A 22,705-nucleotide genomic window follows, 5' to 3' on the forward strand; every position below is an offset into this window, starting at 1 on the left:
AAAAGTACCATTTATGATTCAGCCCACATGCCTGCTGGAGGAAGAAGAACAGGAAGGAATTACCTTCCAAACTTAGATTCTTGGCTTTAAATTTGTTCAAGGTAAAGTTGTCAACCACAAGCCTCTTGGGGGGAATTTTCAGATGATGTTTGTTTTTTTATTTAAAGGGTTAGAAATGTCTGCCTCTATTTTGGGGAGTGGAATTCTTTGGTATTGGGATCCGTTTCTTCCTTTGTGACTAGTAAAGTTGTGCTGTAGCGGCATGTATCTAAAATTATGCAGAGATACTTGTGTAGTACATTAAAGAGTCTAAAGGGAATAATACTTGTACATTTCTATATATTGACATGACACATCGTGCCAAAATATCATTAACACTTGTCAGGATTTATATATCCATTTAGACTTTAGTAAACTGAGATATTTATCTTGAACTTTATTCTTCTCCTCGTGCTTCTTTTACAGTAATATCCAGAAGGCATCTCTTATAAAAGAAGGGGAAGACAAATAGAATAGAATTTCTTCAACTCAAACTTTTACGCCTTTTGTCTTTTTATCCCCAGAGAAGCTCAATACTTTTAAAGTCCTCCAAATGCATTTTTTTAAGACTTTAAAGTCCTACAAATGATAATTGGTAAAACACGTATGAAATATATTTGTCAATATGTTTTATTCCACTTCTCTAGCCCTCATTTAAGTATGCACAGACAATAGATGAAGTACTCTACGTTTAGTTAGACTCCGTTTTAAAGCCGCTTCAGAAATGTGGCGTGAACAAAAAGGGTTTATCTCTTGTTGGACGACTTCTGTGAATTTTTTTAAAGGAGAGGCTGAGAGAGAGAATACTGGAGGATGATGAATTTTAATGCCCTGATTATTCCACTGGTCTTACCACTTATACAGCTACTGTCCTAGTTTCGATGCTCATCACCTCTCTCAGCTGGACTCCTGCAGTAGTCCTCTAATTGGTCTTCCTGCCTCCAGTCTCTCCACTCCAATCTATCCTCCACTTGGCTGCCAAAATAATTTTCTTAAAGTGCAGGTTTGACCATGTCATCTCCCCCGCTGCACCCCCACTCCCCAAACTTTAGTCACGCCCTATTACTCCAAGATCCAATATAGCGTTCTTATTCTTGGCATGTAAAGCCCTTTCTGACCTTTCCAGTTTTTTCACACTTGACTCCCTTCTACTCACTCTGTGATCCAGATAGAATATTATTTTTCTTTTTCCTCTCATATCTCCATCTCCTGTTTCCACTCCCTGGAGCCCGTTGTCTTCCCCCCCAGCCTTGAAAGCTGCACTGCCCCCATCCATCCCCCTTCTCTGGTTTTAGAATTCCTGGCTTCTAGACTCGGCTCAACTTTCAGCGTTGTGGCAGACCTTCCTCAGATGCCTGTTTGCTACAGAGCCTTCCTCTTCTAAGCTTACCTTCGCTCTGTTTATTTGCCTCTTGTTTAAAAACAGGTTGTCTTCGCAGGTGAATATGAGCTCCTTGAGGGCAGGAAACTAGTTTTTGCCTTTCTCTCTCCAGAGTTTAGCACAGTGGCTAATGCATAGCAAGCCCTTGAAAATGCTTATTGATAGAAAAGTCTACAAAGGAGTTAATAGATATAATTATATGCAATATAATATAAAATTTTAAGATACAAAATATACATATAGGTATTTATATGTTAGAAATAAAACACACAAGTAATATACATTATTTACATAAAATATAATAATATATATTATATATAATAATATAATATTATATAATATATAATATATATAATATATATAAAATATATAATATAATATAATATAATAAATATAAAATAAAATATAAAATATATATAATAATATATAAAATATAATAATATATAAATATATAAATATATAATTCTATAAATTATATAGATAATAGGTATATAATAGAAATAGAATATATTTATATTCTAATGAAATGATATTATATGTATATAATTAAATTAGAATATAAATATATTTATACATTATATATTTATATATTTACATATTCTATATGTATACGTTTACATATAGTCATATCATATATACACTTATACATGACATTTACACATTATATATTCACACACTACATAGATAATATATTTATATATTCATAGATTATATTTATACATTATATATTCATACATTTACATATAGTTATATTTACAAAGATCATATATTTATACAGGATATATTTACACATTATATTACATATCACTTATAGAATATATTTACATGTATTCATATATTATATATCACATATAATATATTTATATATTATATAACACACATTTACATAGCCTATATAAAACACATTTAAAATTTATAAATATAATACATACAAATATTAAATATAATATAGACTAAATGTAACCTCTGTTTGCCTCAATTTCCTCAACTGTAAAGGGTAAAAATATGTAAAATTAAGGGTAATAATAGCACCTACCTCTCAGGGTGGTTGGAAGGATCAAATGAGATTATAATTGAAAAACCTTTAGCACAGTGCCTGGCTATATAAATATTAGTGGTTATCATTGTTCTCATCTGTGAGGATAAAAATAGAGAAAGTAATAAACAAGGCTTTTATTTTTTAATTTTATCTTTGGTTTTTAGATCACCTGGCTTTTCTAATGCCTTTTTCCTACCTTCCTCAGGGAGAAGGAAAACAAAACAAAACAAAAAACCAGTCCAGCAAAATGAACCAACTTGTCAACTACACCTGACAGTATAGATGTTTTACATCCAGCTTCCCTAATCTCCAAAAAGGAAGGAGACTTATTTTAAAATTGCTTCTCCAGAGTCAAGCATTCCATTTTCCTATTCTGTCCTCTTTCCCTTGAATACTTTGTCAATTTACATAACCCTCTAGTGTTTCCCAGAAATCTTCCTAATCCTCGTTTTTAGGGGACAAGCCTTATTCCCAAATTATTTCCTTATTCTCAGGCCCTCATCATCCAGCATCTCCTGAAATTGTCATTCTTTGCTGCTACAGAAAGTGCTGCTATGACTGTCAGGCACAGGGAGAGCCTTTCTTTCTGCCTTTGATCTCTTTGAGGCCGAAGCCTAGGAGGAGGCTCTCTAGAGCAAAGGATGGGAACATTGTAGCCACTTTTTTAAAGCTTTCTAGAACGGGGCTTCTCTATTAGCACAGCAGTATAGGCGTGTGCCTCGGGGAAATGTGTTTTTAAACCTTTAAAGAACTAAAGAAGCTTGTTGTCATGATTATTGATGTTCTCTGTATGACTGCATGGACGCACTCCTATACAGATTGGAGTCAGGAAACGTTGGGGCTCACGGTTGGCTCTTCTGACTAACGAGCTGACCTCTCTTGGCCTCAGTTACGTCTGCAAATTATGAGTTTCCTTTCAGCTCTGAGTCTACAAATGCTTGAAGAAAATCGAGTGCAAAAATGAGCATAGCAGGAGTCTTGGTTACTTCAAGCTACTTCAACATTTGAGTAAAAGTTAAAACCAAATGAACTGTTATTGTTCAAAAAGAAATAAAGTTGAAAGGAAACCTAACCAGGTTGAGAGAGGAACTATTATTGTCAAAAGCATAATGATTCCGATTCTTCTTAAAGTATTATATGTCTGGTGAAGGGAAAGGGAGTACTATGCAATTAAAATTAATCATCACAAAAGTGCATCAACATTCAAAATAAATTTGTGCATCGTATTCCAACTTCACAGTTATAATAGAACTTAATTGCAAGCAAAATGTAAAATAGTAAAAACCAAAAACATTCCTTCGTTATTCTGTTTAACTTTAGTTTCAGACTGTACAATTCTAGACCATTGAAGCTCTGCCCTGGTGATACTAAACTCATTCTCTCATTTTATATCTCTTCCTCCTCTTAGAAAAAGGCATCTACAGATTGTTTCTATTTCTTTATCACCGGTCAACTCCTCAGTCTCTTGTGGCCTGGCCTCAAAAGTCTCCCAAAGCTACTCTTTCAGAGATTACTAAATGATATTTGAATTGCTAAAGACTCCCCCTCCCCCCATCTTTCTCCTTGACTTTTCGTATTCAGTCTATATCATTGACATTTCCAACTTCTATTCCATACTGTCTAATGACACATACTCCACCTTGTTACCAAGAGAATCTGCTCCATACCTCTGTGACACTCTAAGTGCTAGAATAGTTGTTAATTTGCATTGAGAGAGGGAATTCAGTTTTGAATTCTTTTTAAAAGTTAAAAACTTCCCCTGTCCCCCAGTTCACGCAACATTAAAACATTACTCAAGTTAAAAAAAAAAACAACACAAAAAACCTACCAGTATTGTTATGAAAAAAAAAAAACCCGGAGGATTTATATGAATTATTGCCTCCATTATACTTTCTTTTCCATATTTTAGATTTTGCCATAAGGTAGTCCTCCTCAATTCTTGTCTCATTTTACCATCTTTGCTTCAGGTTGTTCCCCAGATTTGAATTTATAAGTCCTTGAAATTTTGGGAGAATTAAGTCAATTTCTAATAGTGCTTAGATTATAGCTTGTGGGATGCTTTTTTTTTTTTCTAGTTCTAGTCAATTCTTATGTTATTTTACCATCTTTGCTTCAAGTTGTTCCCCAGATTTGAACTTGTAAGTCCTTGAAATTTTGGGAGAATTAAGTCAATTTCTAATAGTGTTTAGATTATAGCTTGTGGGATGCTTTTTTCCCCCCTAGTTCTAGTCAATTCTTATGTTATTTTACCATCTTTGCTTCAAGGTATTCTCCAGATTTGAACTTGAATGTCCTTGAAATTTTGGGAAACTTGAGTCATAGTCTAATAGTGTCTAGATTATGGCTTGTGGGTTCCTTTTGTTTTTGTTTGCAAGCTTTTTGTTTGTTTGTTTATTTAATTAATTTAGGATCCCCTCCCCCCATGGTTACATGATTCATGTTCTTTCCCTCCCTTCTTCCCTCCCCCCTCCTATGGCCAACAAGCAATTCCACTGGGTTTTACATGTATCATTGATCAAGACTGTTTGCCAGTTTTAAGTTTAACTGCTTACATTTATTTGTTGAAGGGTGGGTAGGGGAGTCTTTGGTTTCTGTGGAAGTTTGTGGGTGCTTCTGTCTGCAAGATTTATTAGAATTTTATAAGTGTAAAGAGATCTTGGGGATCACCCATCCAGAGGCAGAACCTGAAGCCCAGAGCAATGAAAATGACCCACTTAGAAGGTCCTCAGAGATAATCATTGGTAAAACTGGGATTGGAAATGCAGGTGGGCCTTCTTCCCCTCACGTGGGCCAAATGAGGGGGGAAGATAGGATTCCTGGCTTCACCTGAAGTCTATATGGGGAGACTAGAGAGAACCACAATAAAAAGGCTGTAAGCACTTGGTGATGCAGTTCCAAATAGGTTTGTAAAAATGTAAGAAGAAGCCTGCTTTGCTCTTGAAGTTGTTAGCTTTACTTTGGTTCTGCTCAGTGAGTGGTCTCTTCCTGGGCTGGGCTCTATTTAATGCTTTTCTGTGAAATTGATGGTGCCAGAGAAGGAAATATAGGTGACTTGAGCTCCCTAAATTTAGGGAAGACTTAGAATGACCGAATCCACAGAATGGAAGGCTATATATATTAAGGACCTAAAGAAAGAATAAAATTCACAAGATAAATGTAAAGTTTTGCATTTAGGTTCCAAAAAGCAATTGTACCAGGGAAATCTGGCTTCATTAACAATTCATGGAAAAAGACTTGAGAATTTAGTTCAGATTTTTTTTGCTTGGGGGAGGGATGGGGCTCCACCTGCTCTTTGGAAATGTTAATTTGGCAGCCTTGTGGAGGTTGGGTTAGGGAAGGGTGAGAATGGGTTCTGGGTTCCAAATCGAAAACTGTTTTCTAATAGTTTAAGGAAGAGGTTGCTTTTGTCCTTTCCTCTGTTCCAGAATTGATAAAAATGACAATAAACTCCTTTCAGATGCGCCCCTGGATGGGGGCATAAACTTCTGGGGAAGTGTTCCTGGCCCTTTGTGGATTAAAGTACTGAGACCGTTTGGGGTCCACCTAGGGGGGGATTCAAGGCTGTCCTGCTGCCCAAGAGAATACACTGGACTTGAGTTGTGGCTGTGGAGTGATACTGGTTTTCTGGATAAAGGGAAAATCCAGGCATGGGCCAGACTTTTTCAGGTGAAAGTCAAGTCCTGGATTGATCTAGAAGCCAGTCTTTGTTCGGGGTTAGGAAAGGACATTCATGGATGGAATAGTCTAGTATCTAGAAGCCTAAGTAAGCAGCCGGCCTGGGGTCAAAGGGATGCCCACAAATGGATAAAATGAATGTATTTAAATAAAAATGAAAAACACGTCTATTTGTTTAATAGTAAGTAAATAACCAATCATGTGGACTTCTGAGGAAGAAATTAAGAAGGGTAGAAACAAACTGACTCACTCTTTCCTCTTTGTAGGAGGTTATTTTTGAAGAAGAGAAAAACGACTAAAATAACACAATTGACCTTGAAACACAATCAAACAACTCTTATGTATGGACAGCTACAACTGATGTCCATAGGCATTCCGTCCCATTCATGGGCTGTTTGAAGCGCTGCCTGTTATCCCTTTCAGTGCCAATTTGGGGTTTACTTAGGCACATGTTTTATAAATTATGATAATTAAACAACTATGTAATTGTAGTACCCTGTAACTTGAGGTTGTTTCTTCATGGAGGTCTCCCTGAAAAGGGAAAACGTGGCCGCTTGGAATTTATGCTTTGGGTCCCAAGGAGTGACCTTTTAAGAAGCCTATGAAAAATTGGAGTGTGCAGGTTGGCAGGTAGTCACCTTCTAATTGATTCCGTGTGTTTTCTTTGTTCTTTGCATTTGAATGAACGGAGAAGTGGGAACTGCAGGGGGAAACTGAAGGAGGAGAAAGGAAGGCAACATTTGAAGCTAGACATGAAACTGAAATGCAAAGGTTATGTGAACTCATTTTCATTTTATATTTATGCTTAGAGGAAATGAAATCCCATCAAATCCTACTTTGCCCAGCTCTTGTATTTTTCTCTTGTTTTAGTCTCCAAACCTGATAACCTCTTTTCTGAACACCCAGCACACTTAGTAGTCATATAGAATTATCTATAAGTAAATTCTCTATAGAATTATTATGTAGAATATATACTTATATATTTGATATAAGTATTATATATTGTCTATTCTAGATTTTCTAGATAAATATTCTATGTGATATGTTTAATTATATATTCCAGATAAATATTATATATTTATTCTATATCTATATATATCCTCTATATTCTATATATATTGATATAAGATATATTTATTATATATTCTATACTACATAAATATTCTATAGAAATAATATAGAATATATTTGTTATATTCTATATATTATATTCATTATTTAGTCTAAATATTTTATATATTCCATATGTTATTCTATAATTATTATTTTTTTGTTAGGGACAGGACTTATGATTTCATAAGTGTAGGATATTCTCTGTGACTCATCAATGCAGATTAGGAATCACTTTGCAGTATAGTTTGAGAAAGAGGCTGGGTGATGTGCCCAAATTCACCCAAGCTGATATGTCTTAGAGATTTAATCCCACATTTTCCTGAACCTTTCCAACAGTCTTTAATATGTAATTTGATAGAACACAATATAACATGGCATGGTGTTGCTGTTAGTGAGTTGGGCTTGACTCTTTCTGATTTCATAAACCACATTGTTTTCTTGGCCAAGACACTGAAATGGTTTTCCATTTCTATCTCCAGTGGATTAAGGCAAATGGAGATTCCAGGGTCACCCAGCTAATAAGTGTCTCAGGCTAGACTTGAACCTTGGTTTTCCTGCCTCCAGGTCTGGCACCCTATCCACTGTGCCTCCTCCCCCCCGCCCCCCAACCCCAACCCCCAATGGCCTTCTTTTACCATCTTGTATCATTCAACTCTTAATGGGCAACTCTACGTGAAGGGTGGTCTTGTAGCCCAACATCCTCTATTTAGGAGCAACTAGAGTCCAAACAATGAGCCACTTTAGTTTTAATTATTTTTTATTTCATTAAAATAGTTTTCCCATGGTTTCATGATTCGTGTTGTCTTCCATCCCTCTTCCCTCCTCACTTCTGGAGTTGACAAGCTATTCCACTGGGTTATATATATATATAATCTGAGTGGCCATTTCAGGAATCCTAATAGTCATTGAATCCGGTCCCCTCTTGGTGCCTGCCAAAGTCTCTTCTTGGCATGGTTCTTCTGGAGAAAGATCTTCAAAAACTGGGGTGTCATTATATTATAAAAAGCCAGGGGAAAAGCTCCAGCCTCTTCTGGCCTCCCTTTGAAAGAGGCTGACTTGTCCTCTCCTTGGCTGAGGGATAGAATGGTTCATTTTGGATCTTGCCTACAGGAAACAGCACAGAAGCATTATATATGTTTAGCCCAGTGCCTGGCAGATTGTAGGTGCTTAATTAGTGAATGTTGATGGATGGTTAGCCCCTGTAGAGGCATTGAGTGTCAAGAACTCATAACCTCTCTGCTCAGCATATATTCCCCTGATAGCCACCACAGCTTGGGCTCAAACAAAGGGGACTGTCCACTCACTTCCCTTTGAAGAAATGTGCTGCTTCCCTTGGGGGTCTTCCCTTCCAAACCCTTGATAGAAACTGGGACAACCCATTGTTCAGTTGTGACCCCACAGCCAGCATTTAGCAACTCCTTATACATTTGGCAGACCTTCCCTTGGCAATCCACTTGGGCATGGAGCCTCTTCCTGTAATTAGAATGACCTGTGTGTTAGGGGAACCTTGGCCCTTGCTCTAGAATCAGAGGGTTCATAACCTGAGCTCTGTGAATGTGATTTTTAAAAAATTGATAACTTTATTTCAGTATAATTGATTTTCTTTGTAATCCCATGTGTTAATTTTATGCATAGAAAACATTATTTTAAGATGTTATTAAGTATTATAATATAATACAATCATATTATAGTATATCTATACCAATAATAATGATGTTTTAGATTTAGATAAAATAAAATTTTAAGTATATTTTAATATAACAAATAACATAAATCATATTTTATATTAATAAAATGATGTTAGACTTAAATATAATACAATTTAAACTATCTTTTAATATAAGAAACAATACAAATAATTATATATTATATTATTTTATAGTAATAAAATGATTTTTAAGATTTAAATAAAATAAAATTTTAATGTGACACTAAAATATAGACTATAATTATATATAATAATACATTTTTATGAATAGTATTTATTATATTTTAGGTTTAAATAAAATAAAATTTAAATTAATAACATTTTAAAAGTGTTCCAGGGCGCTTCACTTTACTGACAAAGTAGCATAGGATACAAAAAAGGTTAGGAATCTCTGTTTTAGGACGCCTCATTCTAACAGTTTTTGTAATCAAGATTAAAAAAAAAACAATGACAAAATTTAGGTGGCTTGGAACAACCTGGTAAGGTGTGGAAGTGATAATGTGGGAGTTTTAGGGGATGGTCTAAATTTAGGTGAGGTAGAAGGATCCTTACTTCCTTCATCCTAGATGTCCCAATTAATTATTAATATATTCTATTATAAAAATAATAACTAATATAATATTAATATCAATATATCCCTATGATGATCATCCGTTATCATTTTTTGAACCTCTTGTTTCAAAAGGCATACTGAAAGCCTTAAATGAGAAAGAATATTGTCATACTCTCTCCCTCCCTTAATGCTGCAACAGGTACATTGTCTTACCATCTCTAATTTGAAGTTCAGGTTTTCTTGGTGTTTTTATTATTCGCTGCACCAGTTAGCTTCCTATTAGGGATCACTAGCCTTCTGTCACGGGGAAGGTCCACAGAGAAAGCCTGATACTATTCAGTTGAGCCTGGGCCTTAAAAGATGGAATCCAATTAGATCTGAAACAGAGTAGTGATAGAGAGTAGGAGATTTCTGGGTGGCAACAAATTCCATATACCAAATATCTTGCAAAAAAAAAAATTCATTTCCTTTGCTGCCTCCACAGAGAACCTGCAATAGGAAGAATTAATCTTTGTGGGACCAAGTATATAACTACCTGTTGCTGCCACATAAAGAGTATACAATAGCCTCCACCATCTCCATCTTGGATCTCTCTCATGAAACCAGCTGATTTTGCAAGAGGAAATCTTTTAGGTCCTTCAAATTGACAAGTAACAAAAACCACAGCATTCTCTTCATTATTTAAAAATTTTTTAAGGTAATTCTTCCCATTCATATCCTTGATCTTCATCAGCCATTATCCGATTTTTAACTTCTGTTTGAAATTCTCCTGCCATTGCCAAAGCTCCCTGGCCACGAAAGCCCCTAGATATTCTGACCCTTTTGTGGAGGGAGTCATTCCGAGGAAGGCAGCATCCTGGAGCAGCCCATGGGATAGCCCCAAAGCTCTCTCTTCCAGCCAGAATTTTTGTTTTCAGTCCTCATCTTCTTCCCTTCTCTTCTCTCATAGCTCTTCTCTCATCTTCCTCCCTTCTCTTCTTTTCTCTCTTAGAGCTCTTATCTCAGCAGGGCTTAACACATTTATTCTGAGACACTTCTGGGTCAGAGATCCCATTCCATTTCCCATTTACAGTCTGTCTTACCTTGCTCTTTCATTATCATGGCCATTTTCACCTGAGCTGTTTCTAGGCTTGGCTCTCTACCTTCAAGGCACAGTCCTTCCAAAGCAAAAAAAGTTCCTCCCTCTCTCTCTCTCTCTCTCTCTCTCTCTCTCTCTCTCCCCCCCCCCCCCCAAGATAATTTACTTTAATTTTCTTTATAGTGACTTCTACAACTGCCAACAATTGCCAGAAGATAGGCAATCTTGTAATTTTTTTTTTCTTTATCAAGCTGCTGCTTTTTTTTTTTAAACCCTTCCATTTTATCAATACTGTGTATTGGTTCTGAGGCAGAAAAGTGGTAAGGGCTAGGCAATGGCGGTTAAGTGACTTGCCCAGGGTCACACAGCTGGGAAGTGTCTTGAGATCAGATTTGAACCTAGGACCTCCCTTCTCTAGGCCTGACTCTCAATCCACTGAACCACCCAGCTGCCCCCTTATCAAGCTTCTTAAATAACTAATTTGTTAATCCTACAGTCAGTGGGAGCTGACTTTTCATCCCATTGACAGAATTTGCTGGGTATGCCTAGTCAGTGCTATTACAAGATTTTAGGGCCCTCACTCCCTCCCCTCCCCTGCCTTCCCCCACTTCCTTCCTTCCTTCCTTCCTTCCTTCCTTCCTTCCTTCCTTCCTTCCTTCCTTCCTTCCTTCCTTCCTTCCTTCCTTCCTCCCTCCCTCCCTCCCTCCCTCCCACCCACCCTTCCTTCCTTCCTTCCTTCCTTCCTTCCTTCCTTCCTTCCTTCCTTCCTTCCTTCCTTCCTTCCTTCCTTCCTTCCTTCCTTCCTTCCTTCCTTCCTTCCTCCCTCCCTCCCTCCCTCCCTCCCTTCCTCCCTCCCACCCTTCCTTCCTTCCTTCCTTCCTTCCTTCCTTCCTTCCTTCCTTCCTTCCTTCCTTCCTTCCTTCCTTCCTTCCTTCCTTCCTTCCTTCCTTCCTTCCTTCCTTCCTTCCTTCCTTCCTTCCTTCCTTCCTTCCTTCCTTCCTTCCTTCCTTCTTTCCTTCCTTCCTTCCTTCCTCTCTCTGTTCCTCTCTCTCCTTCCCTCCCTCTCTTCCTTCATTTCAGAAATCATAAAACTTTTTTGTTTTCCCATATAATTGTATTTCTATAGGTTTCTACCTTTTTTTATCTTAAAAGTTCTTACATGCTCAATAAAAAATCATCTTTTACCAATAGATAAGTGGTAAAAATAGATATGAACTAATAGTTTTCTTTATTTTAATCCTTTAATAATTTTTTTTCCAATTATAATGAAAATAATTTTTAACATTAGTTTTCTAGAATTTTGAGCCCCACAGTTTCTCTCTTTCTTCCCTGAGATGATTAGGAATTTGATGCAGGCTATACATAATCACTGGATTTTTTTTTCTCACTTTAATGATAAAGTTAATCAAGGGGTCCTTGTGATCATTGTTGTTTAGTCAGATAGGTCAAAAATACTGGAGGGTTTTTTTGGGGGCGGGGGAGAGGTGGCACATTTCCTTCTTCAGTTCACTTACAGATAAGGAACTGAACCAACAAGGTTAAGTGACTTGTCCAAGGTCCCATAGGGTCAATTAGCTCCCACTACCTACATTGAGGACTGGATATTCTGGGCCAAGCCTTGCATAGGCTAGTCCAGAGATTCAGGCTTGGAATTAAAATGTACCAAAATTCTCATGGATCATAAAATACAATTAAAAACAACTTAATGATAGTGAGTTGAAAAATAATGCATTTAACTTGACTCCAAAGGTGTTTTTCTTGCAGGCTGATGAGAATTCTTTTAAAAAGTATGGTTTTTATGCTCCTAATAACCCTTTTTGGATCAGTTCAATCTGAAGGACAAACTCTTTTCTTCCTTAAAGGGAAATTACTCTAGGCTTTATAAAATAAATATTGTTTCTACTCCCTATTATGTGGAAAGTACTGGGGATAGAAAGGCAGAAAACAACATGCTTTTTGCCCCCAGGGAGTTTTCTCATACAGAGGATAAGACATATAAAAAAGAATGGTTTGGAATCATTGGACATGATGGGTTCAAATCTCAGCTTTGAAGTCTTTTATGAAAAGCATGTCATCTTGTCAAATTACTTGATTCTCCTGGTTGGGCTTCTTCATTTGGAAAATGATGGGTAAACTACTCCTTTCATTCAAAATTTTGTAAAGTAAGATAATCGTTGAATATGACAATGGCATAAGAGAGAGACGTGTTCCAGGCAAATTTTTAAAGAGAATATTTTAAGTTGAAAAAATTTTAAACCCTTCTAGTTTTACTCGTGAGTATTAGAAAATTTCAGAGATGGGTTACCCCTCAAAAGTGAATGGAAAGAGAAGGGTTTGAGGTGTTTTCAGGAAAGGAGAAAAAGTCTGGAATAGCTGTAATATGGATTGTAACAGGTTGTCAAAAAAGAAAGGAATAAGAAAATTAGTGCTTTTAGGGGGCATTTTTCTGGATTCCATACATAATATATTAATATTTAGTATAATTTAATCTTTAGTATATTTTTAATATTTAATATTTAGTATATTTTTGGGGAGTTGTTTTGGTTAGGTACAGGATGGACTTATGAAAATTCTGTAGCTTAGCATAATTGGGAGGTGATGCACAAACTTATAAAATATATCTACAAAGAATCTAGATATAGTCATTGAGTTGGAAGTGACCTTTGCAGTCATTTGGGTCAATTTCTCACCCAGTAAAAGAATTTCCCCTATAATATCTGTGACATTATTATGCCTTTGCTTTAACTCTTTCTGTGATGTGATATAGGAGCTCACAGATTTGGAGCTGGAAGGATCCTTGGGGGTCACATAGTCCATCCCCCTCATTCTTACAGATCAGAAAACTGAATAGAGATAAAATAACTTCACCCAAGGTCACACAGATGTTGGAACTACGATTTGAACCCAGTTTTTCCTTCTCTACCATATTGACATTTCCATACCTTTTTTTAACAGCTGTGTCAGAACTTCATTGTGTTAAGCTGAAATCTGTCTTTTTGTAACTTTTATCTTGGTTCTTGCCCTTTGCAGTTATAAAGTCTAAACCTGCTTCTACAAGTCATTCCTTTGGATATTTAAAAACAGTTATCATTTCTCTGGTACAGCTTCTCTTCAAGCATCCCTAGCTCCTTGAATCATTTTTAATGTGACATTATTACATAAAGTAACATTTCTAATATAACCTTCCTCTTTTTCCTCACTTCCAACGTTGCTTTTCCTTTGTGGAAAAAACCAGAAGCAATATAAAAGTTGAGTAGTTTTGCCTTCTCCTCCTCAAATGCATTAATTGTCCCACCTACTCTGAATAGCATTAGCATGTTACTGGGCAAGTTAAAAGAAAACTCAGATAAGTAGCTAGTTATATATTATAGCATATATTTCATAATTATTTCATAGAAATAATAAATAATTTCACAGAAAAAAGGTTATTCAGTAGCACAACCTAATATATACACTAACCTCCAAGAAACTCTTAACATTTTCTTATTTTATTAGGTTTTGTATTCAGTATCACTTGAAATGGACTTGATATTGAAGTTTTTTTAATCCAGCGATTTCTTTTATGGGACATTATATGTCATCTCAGCTACTATCTATCTTATTCATCAATCTGTGTCTCTGTCATCTGTCTGTCTATTATCTAACTGACTGTCCATCCATCTATCTATCTATCCATCCATCCACCTATCATCTATCTATCTTTCTATCTATCGATCTATCCATCCATCTATCTATCATCTATCTATCATCTATCTATCTATCTATCTATCTATCTATCTATCTATCTATCTATCTATCCACCCATCCACCCACCCATCCATCCACCCACCCATCCATCCATCCATCCATCCATCCATCCATCCATCCATCCATCCATCCATCCATCCATCCATCTATCCATCCATCCATCTATTTATCCATCTATCCATCCATCTATCCATCCATCCATCCATCCATCTATCTATCCATCTAGCCATCCATCCATCTATCCATCCATCCATCCATCTATCCATCCATCCATCCATCTATCTATCCATCCATCTATCCATCTATCCCCTTGAGAATAGGTACCATTTTTTTATGTTTCTTTTGTATCTCCTCATAGACTAAAAAAAAAAAATCATTTAGATACTTAGTAAATACTTAATCATTAGTTGATTCACAATGGCATTTTTTGATAATATAGGCAAAGTTTCTAGGGCTATTCACATTGTTTTGTCATAGTATGTTAAATAAATGTTAAAATAAATTTGTTGCTAGACATTTTTGCAATCTATAGACTCTTCTAATGAAATAACTATATTCGAATGAGAACTGTAGCATGCAGGAGGTAGAGAAAAGGGGAAATGTCCTTTGCACCCAGATTCTGACTCCCTTCCCGGTTTCCTTGTTGGGTGTTTGGTTTTGGTGCTACACATATTTGAGGTGGGAAGGAGTTAAGGGACCCAAGATTGACGATGCCAACAAAGGACTCAAATACAACTTATCACTTGCAGAGCAATAAACTCTTTTAAAAAAACCCTGACCGTCCATCTTAGAATCAATGCTGTCTATTGGTTCCAAGGCAGAAGAACAGCAAGGGCTCGGCAGTGGGGTTTAAGTGACTTGTCCAGGGTTACGTGACTAGGAAGTATTTAAGGTTGGATTTGAACCCAGGTCCTCTGGACTTCAGGTCTGGTGCTCTGCCCACTTTGCTACCTAGCTGCCCTTTGCCTTCTATAAGAAATATTTTCTTATGACCCTAGTAGCCAGGGACTTCCCCAAATGACCTCTTATTCTATATATACTTATAGGCATACATGTTTCTTCCTGAATAGAATATAAACTTGAAGGTACAAAGACTGCCTTATTTTTCCTTTCCTATCCCTAACCCAATGCCATTTCTGGCACATAGCTTAATAAAGTCTTATTGATTGATCAATTGAGTTAGTGATATCAAATATTATAAAAATTCAGCTATTATGATAAAAATTCAGCAAATAACTAATTTTGCTGAATAAAAACTAAAAAAAAAACACCTTTGTGCATAAATGAACTGAATTCTTGAAAGTAAAACATGTAGTTGTAAACAAAAGTTTTTTGCTTTGGGTAAAGAAACTCACCAATAATGAATGAATGAATGAAAGAAAGAATACCAACACTCCAATGAGCCCTATTCCCATTAAATAGAGGCGGGAACAAGCCAGGACAGGTCAGGTGAGTTGTGTAAAGTGAGATAGCTAATCAGATCAGGGGCAGATCTGGGACCAAAGCATAAGTCTAGATGTTCTGAATTCAAATCCTGAGGAGGTTTCTTCCACCTTCTTATTGGTCTGGAATGAAATGTGTCTCAAATGATTCCTGCTGGAGTCAGCATAAACAAGAAGTAGAATTTTAGTGGCTTCTTTCTTGGCTCTGAGAAAATTTAAGGCTAGGTTTGTACCCAGACACATATCATGCCATGTGAAATGAAGTTCTATTTCCAGAGAGGAATATTGGTTAAGTTGGAAATAGAATTCTGCATCTGCACACAGAGATCATCAGAGGAAAGAAGCTGTAAAAGGACAAAAGAGGAAAGATAAAGATGGAAAGGAGTAATATACTCAGTGTTCCTATGTCTCTAAATGAATGAACTAAATTAAAATAACAGACTTTTATCCCATATTTTCCCCAGGTTTATGATCTTGGCACAGAGGGATTGTTGAGAGGAGCCCCAGTGGCCTTTGAACTTGACCCTCATTTTTTTAATCAGCTTTGTAGGCAATAATTAGACTTAAGCTTTCTTCCAGTATTACTTAACTGAGAATGCTGTCCAGTGACTCTCTGCTGCTCCAAAATGATATGCTTCTGCTGCCAGAATTTTGCATATATCTTCATATACGCATGAATTCCAAATGCCCTTAAATGAGTTCACATTCCTCCTGAAAAGCCAAGAATACTAGGCAAACCCATTCCCAGTGCTACCTATTTTTTCCATCGCCCTAGAATTTCAAGACTCCCCGGGCAATTCAAATCAATTCACTAAGCATAGAAGTGTCTGCTCTGAACAAGGCATGGTGCCAGGCACTGAGGATAGAAAGATAAAAAAATGGAAAACAAGGTTTCTGTCCTTAAGGAACTTGAATTGTGCTCAGGAAACATGCCTTCCTCCCCTCCCCAGAATAGTAGTAGACCTTTTTTTACACAAACTCAAAACACAGGAATCCAGAAGGGCAGAAAAAGGCATCAAATAAAACCATTTTAATTAGGCACCAAATCCATTCTATTTTCCTAAACTCTCACAGAAGCTGGCTCAATCAAGGTCCTTTTTGCTCTAAGCATCAGTCATTGTCTGAAGTTCACCCTTGTACCAAGTCATTCCCATCCTGGGCAGAGCAGTGCTTCTCCTGGTTTCTTTCATTAATGCTATTGAGTTATTCATAATGGCCCCAAATATCCAAGAGTAGAGATGCTGGTGACTGTGATGCTCCTGGGTGGAATCCAAGGTGGATCCAAAGTCTCTCCAGTTCTGTTGTGATCCAGAGAAGCTCCTCTCTTTTCTGGATTCTGCAACTAGGAGGTCGTCCGGATGTCTCACGCAAACAAAATCAAATTCAGACACTTAGTCTAAATGGAATAAGGCTTTAGTGACCAGTATCTCGTGATCTTAGTTCTCTTGTGGTGCCATGTTCTCACGTCCGGTGGCTGGCTTCGTTGTAAAAAATAATAAGGAAAAGTATTTTCAAATTTGAGTATTTTAAAATTTTTCAAACGGGTGCCTTCCTTCTTAGAATCCATACTAAATGCTGGTTCAAAGGCAGTCTAGGGTAAGTGACTCCTGGCTCTATTCCCTGAGCCACCTAGCTGCCCCTATTTTTTTCTTTTTTTTAGTAATGACATCATTAAGGTTTTTATCAAGTGTGGTTTTGATGTGACTTTTCAAATTCATGAATTTGAGAATGCTTCTCCCAGTGGGGTTATCATTTGCCATATTCATAGAGTGAATTTTCAGAGCAAGGAGAAGTGTTGAACTCCCCTTGTAAAAATAGAATTCATATTAGTTAAGACAGCAAAAGTAATTTTATGACTTTTATTCCTTTAAAAATACTTTTAAAATGTTCTGTGCTTATCTTGTAGCAGTTAGAACACTGAGAAACAAAATTGGCATGCTCTTCAATGTACAGTCGTTGATTTTAGTCTCTTCTGATGTGTTTTGCCCTTTTCCTCCTTTTGAAATATTTTAGATTAAAGTTGAAAGATCTTTTATTTTATTATTTTTTTCTGAGGATTTACTGAAAGGGTGGAGGCGTTATTACATGAAGCTTCACAAGGTCACTCATTTACCTTAGCCAACTCTGACTTGGGCAACAAGTCTGACTAGTGCTGGAGCCACCAAGAATGACCATCCGGATCTTTGTCCCTGGGCTGTTTTGGAGAAGGGGGGTGGGAGGGGACTGGACCTGCCAACAGGGAGTGGACAGGAGCTGGGGAAAGTTGTTATATATCACCCTTCCTCCTTTCCCACCTCCTTCCACAAAAACTGCTCAGGTTACACGTTTCCTGCCCTTTTGTAATCTTCTCTCCTTTTTCTGGTTTTTCTCCTTTAAAACTGGCCTTGATTTCCTTTTTATTTGGATTTCACCTGAAAAAGGAGATAGGCTAGATTTTCTAGTGACCAGAGCTCAGCCCTGAGGTGGTAAAGAAGAGAAAAAAGTAAATTTTGAGGAAGGAAAGAAGAGGAAAGATTGTTTAAAAAATCACACAGGGATGCTTTGGGAATGCCAGGTTGATGTACCAAGAATTGATATCTTTTAAAAAAGGGTACATTCCCTTCGATTGGGGAATGGCTGAAAAATTGTGGCATACGATTATGTTGGAATCCTGTTACACGGTACAAAATGATGAGCAGGTTAATTTTTTTAAAAAAAACTTGCACAAAATTATGAAGAGTGAAACAAATAGAACCAAGAGAAGATTATAGACAACTACAGAAATACTCTTTGAAAAATAGCTTGTGAATGTCCACCTCTAGAGAAAGAACTGATAATATAAAAGACATAATGTGTGTGGATTTAAATTAAATTTTTTTATTTTTTTTCCTGGTCAAAGGATTCCTTTTCTGGTGTGAGGAGAAGGAGAGACCTAGGAATTTTTTTTAACCTTTACTTAATATTTTAGAATCAATATTGTATATTGGTTCTAAAGCAGAAGAGCAGTATGGGCTAGGCAATTGGGATTAAGTGACTTGACCAGGATCACACAGCTTGGAAGTGTCTCAAGTCATATTTGAACCCAGGACCTTCCATCTCTAGGCTCTCAATCCACTGAGACATCTTGCTTCCCTAGATACATAGGAATTTTAATGCCACTAACAAACTGACATTAATTTTAAAAAAGAGGGAGAATACTCCCATGTTAATTGGAAGCATTATGGTAAAGTAGAAAGAATGGGGGATTTGGAGTCAAGAGAACTTTAATTCAAATCCTAGTCCTGTTACTATGAATTTCAGGAAGACAAATCTCTCTGGGCTGCAGTTTTTATGTGCATAAATTGAGAGGAGTATCCTTCTAGATCAGAGAGGCCAAACTTTTACAGGCTTCATTGGGTCCACCGCATTCTCAAGATTAAAATGTAGTTGGGAAACATTTAACAAAAGAAATAAAAAATACAACAAAACAGAGCGTAGCACACTTTAAAACGAAGTTAATATTTGGCTGGCAAGGATATTTATTGTGTGGATTAGTGCCTTGTTCTCCCCCTTTCTATTTGGGTTTGTTGACCTAGATGATCCCTCAAGTACCTTTCAGCTTTAAATTGGACTGTTTTCCTGCCTTCTAGGGAGGTATTCAGATTGACTCATGACAGTCATGAGAGCAAGTTATTTTCTTCAGATATTAATTTTAGGGGGAATCCAATAGTTTGTGGTGATTTGTTACTGGATTTTTTAAGATCAGGAAGGAAATCTAGAGATATGAAAAAAGCTGTTGATAAAAAAGGACTGGAGGTTGATTAATTTAGTATTACCTATTATATATATATATATATATATATATACATATATATATATATATATATATATATATATATATCAGGCACTAGAGAGACAAAAAAAATGAAACAATCCCTGCCCTCAAGGAGCTTATATTCTATCCTGGAGGAGTAGGAGGGGAGATAACATGCATTTTCAAAATGTATACAAAATAAAGAGTAAAACTAGGAGAGCAATTTATTTCAGGATAACATTATAAGGAAAAACAACTATGAAAGACTTTAGAAATTCCAAGGAATGACTGTAATGATACCCTCTTCCTGCTAGAGGGGTGAAGGACTTAAAATGCAGAATGAGACAGATTTTTGGACATGGTCAATATGGACATTTGTTTTGCTGTGGACATTTGGCTTTCTTTTTTCTTTTCTTTTTGACTCCAGAGAGGGAGCAGCGTGGGAGAGAAATAAATCCTTTTAAAAAATGAATGAAGCATGGAATAAAATATGCAGGAGAAAACAGAAGGAAGTTTAAGAGGAAACAATCAGGACAATGTTTAAAGTAGCACGTTGACTTTTATATATATTTAAAAACAAGCTATAGGTAGGGAATAGAGATGAAAAATTTTACATGGAAGTCTCTTTTACTTTGTTTAGAGAAATATTCTTTTTTTTCTGGTATTTATTAAATTCAAAATAAAATACAAAACCCTCCAATAAATCAAAGATAATTTTTTTGAGGTGTGTATGTGGGAATTGGGTGAAGGATCATTCATGAAAGGGCTTTGGAGAAGGGGAATGAAAAGACTCCTCTCTCCAAACTTTCCTTCTATAAATGAGCAGATGGAAGCATAGAGACATCACTCTGTGGCATTACAACCAAGGATGCTGCTGCTGCTGCTGCTGCTGCTGCATTTGTTTTTGAACATATTCTCCCCTAGCACAACCTTTGGGTTGCAGTGAAGCATCAGATGAGAACTTTAGTAATGCCCAGATCCTTTCACCTAGAAATTGTGCCCATTGGCATATACCCTACAGAAGTCATTGACAAGTTAAAAAAAGACTCTGAAATTAGCAAAATATTTATTATATTAGCAAAGAACTGGAAACAAAGTAGATGTTGATTGATTTGGGAATGGCAAACAAATTATTTCTCTTTCTATTATTATATATATGCTATTACTCTATACACTTTATATACTTTCTTTCTTTTTCATATATATGATAACCTTTTTGTCCTGTAAGAAATGACAAAATATGATGAATTGAGAGAAGCATGGGAAGATTTAAATGAACTGATACTAAATGGAATAAGCAAAACAAGGAAAACAATATGCCCATTGACAACAGCAATGTAAATGAAAAAAAAATAATTTTATTATTAATAATAATATAATAAAAATAATAAAGGAAAAAAATAACCATCACAAAAGTAGAAAACTAATTTTTCAAAATTACAAAGAACAAATTTGGCCTTACAGGATAGATATGATGCCATATCTCCCCTCTTTTTTAAATGTGGGACAATCCAGGAGGGTAGAAATTTCATATCATGTCAAATTTTTTTTCTAATTAGTTTTGATACATGTTTTTCCTTTTCCCTTTTTTCTTTAAAAATTTTCTTTGTTAAAAAGGACAGGTTTTGGGGGCAGCTGGTTGGCTCAGTGGATTGAGAGTCAGGCCTAGAGACGGGAGGTCCTAGGTTTAAATCTGGCCTCAAGACACTTCCCAGCTGTGTGACCCTGGGCAAGTCACAACCCCCATTACCTAGCCTTTACTGCTCTTCTGCCTTGGAGCCAATATACAGTATCAACTCCAAGACAGAAGGTAAGGGTTTATTTAAAAACAAACAAAAAAAAAACAAAAAAGGACAGGTTTTTGGGAGGAGGATGCAGAGGAATTCAAACAATGTAAAAATGGAAGCTTGAATTATTATCTTTTTTTTTTATTTTTTTTTTTAATATATTTTATTTGATCATTTCCAAGCATTATTCGTTAAAGACATAGATCATTTTCTTTTCCTCCCCCCCACCCCCCATAGCCGACGCGTAAGTCCACTGGGCATTAGATGTTTTCTTGATTTGAACCCATTGCTTTGTTGATAGTATTTGCTTTAGAGTGTTCATTTAAAGTCTATCCTCTGTCATGTCCCCTCAACCTCTGTATTCAGGCAGTTGCTTTTTCTCGATGTTTCCACTCCCATAGTTTATCCTTTGCTTATGAATGGTGTTTTTTTTCTCCTGGATCCCTGAAAGTTGTTCAGGGACATTACACCGCCCCTAATGGAGAAGTCCATTACGTTCGATTATACCACAGAATTATTATCTTTTAAGAGGAAAATTTTGATGTAGAACAGTACCAAATAAAAACAGGCAGTGGAATTTGGTCAATGGGCTGTATTTGGTGTGGGATTGGGAACACTGAGAGGCAGCTATGGTGGCGCAGGAAGACCCCAGTTCCATTTCAACTTCATACACTAGTGATGCGACCCTGGGCAAGTCATTTAAGTTCCTTTTCCTTTAATTCAAATGGCACAGCACTCCAGTATCTTTGCCAAGAAAACCCCAGGGACTGTGTGCTCCACAGGGTTATAAGGAGGCAGTGAGACAGGGCTCTAGAGTAGTGAAATGTAGCAGACACTTAACAGATGTTTGTGGTATGAATGAGTGCATATTTCGCTCCTGAAATCTACACTGCCCTTGTCAAGGTACAGATTGGATAATATCTCCCACTTCAGTGAGGCAGGAGAAACCTGTACAGATCTTAACCTCCGACACAGATTGTGTGCCTGTGAACGGGTCAGGGATCTTTTCTGAGTTTGATTTTCCTCATCTGTAAAAGAGAAAATAATATCCATATTATTTACTTCACAAAATTCTGTAAATTTCAAACAAGATAACCTGTGTAAATTGCTTTGTTAATAACCTTTAAACTGTTGTTATCCTATTATCTCATTTGGAAACAAATTTTCTCTTTTACATACCTAGAAACACTTAGCTGGAGTCATTCACAGGGTTATTTGTGTGCATTTCTGGACATTTCTCTTAGATTATAAGCAGTGTGAGGTTAAGACCCAGGCTTTAATTGGGCATATTTACATTCTTCACAGCTCTCAACACGGGTCTTTGCTCAGTAAGTATTTATCGAGTGAAGAAAATTTAAAATGCTCTTGATT

The 22,705-nt window shown here is 36.4% G+C and overlaps 1 protein-coding gene across 6 annotated transcripts in view; it reads left to right on the forward strand.

The window, feature by feature from the left end:
* TBL1X (transducin beta like 1 X-linked) overlaps window positions 1–22,705 on the forward strand; it is a 364,349-nt gene that overhangs the window by 17,897 nt on the left and 323,747 nt on the right. Inside the window, exon 2 of one of the 6 annotated variants that reach the window (XM_056808017.1) lies at window positions 9,993–10,205. The exons of the other annotated variants lie outside the window; for them this stretch is intronic. The gene's annotated coding sequence lies outside the window, so the exon portion shown is untranslated. The remainder of the gene's footprint in view (window positions 1–9,992; window positions 10,206–22,705) is intronic. 6 annotated transcript variants of the gene reach the window in all.

Source organism: Monodelphis domestica, chromosome 8 (assembly GCF_027887165.1).
Source record: "Monodelphis domestica isolate mMonDom1 chromosome 8, mMonDom1.pri, whole genome shotgun sequence".
In the NCBI taxonomy this organism is placed as follows: domain Eukaryota; kingdom Metazoa; phylum Chordata; class Mammalia; order Didelphimorphia; family Didelphidae; genus Monodelphis; species Monodelphis domestica.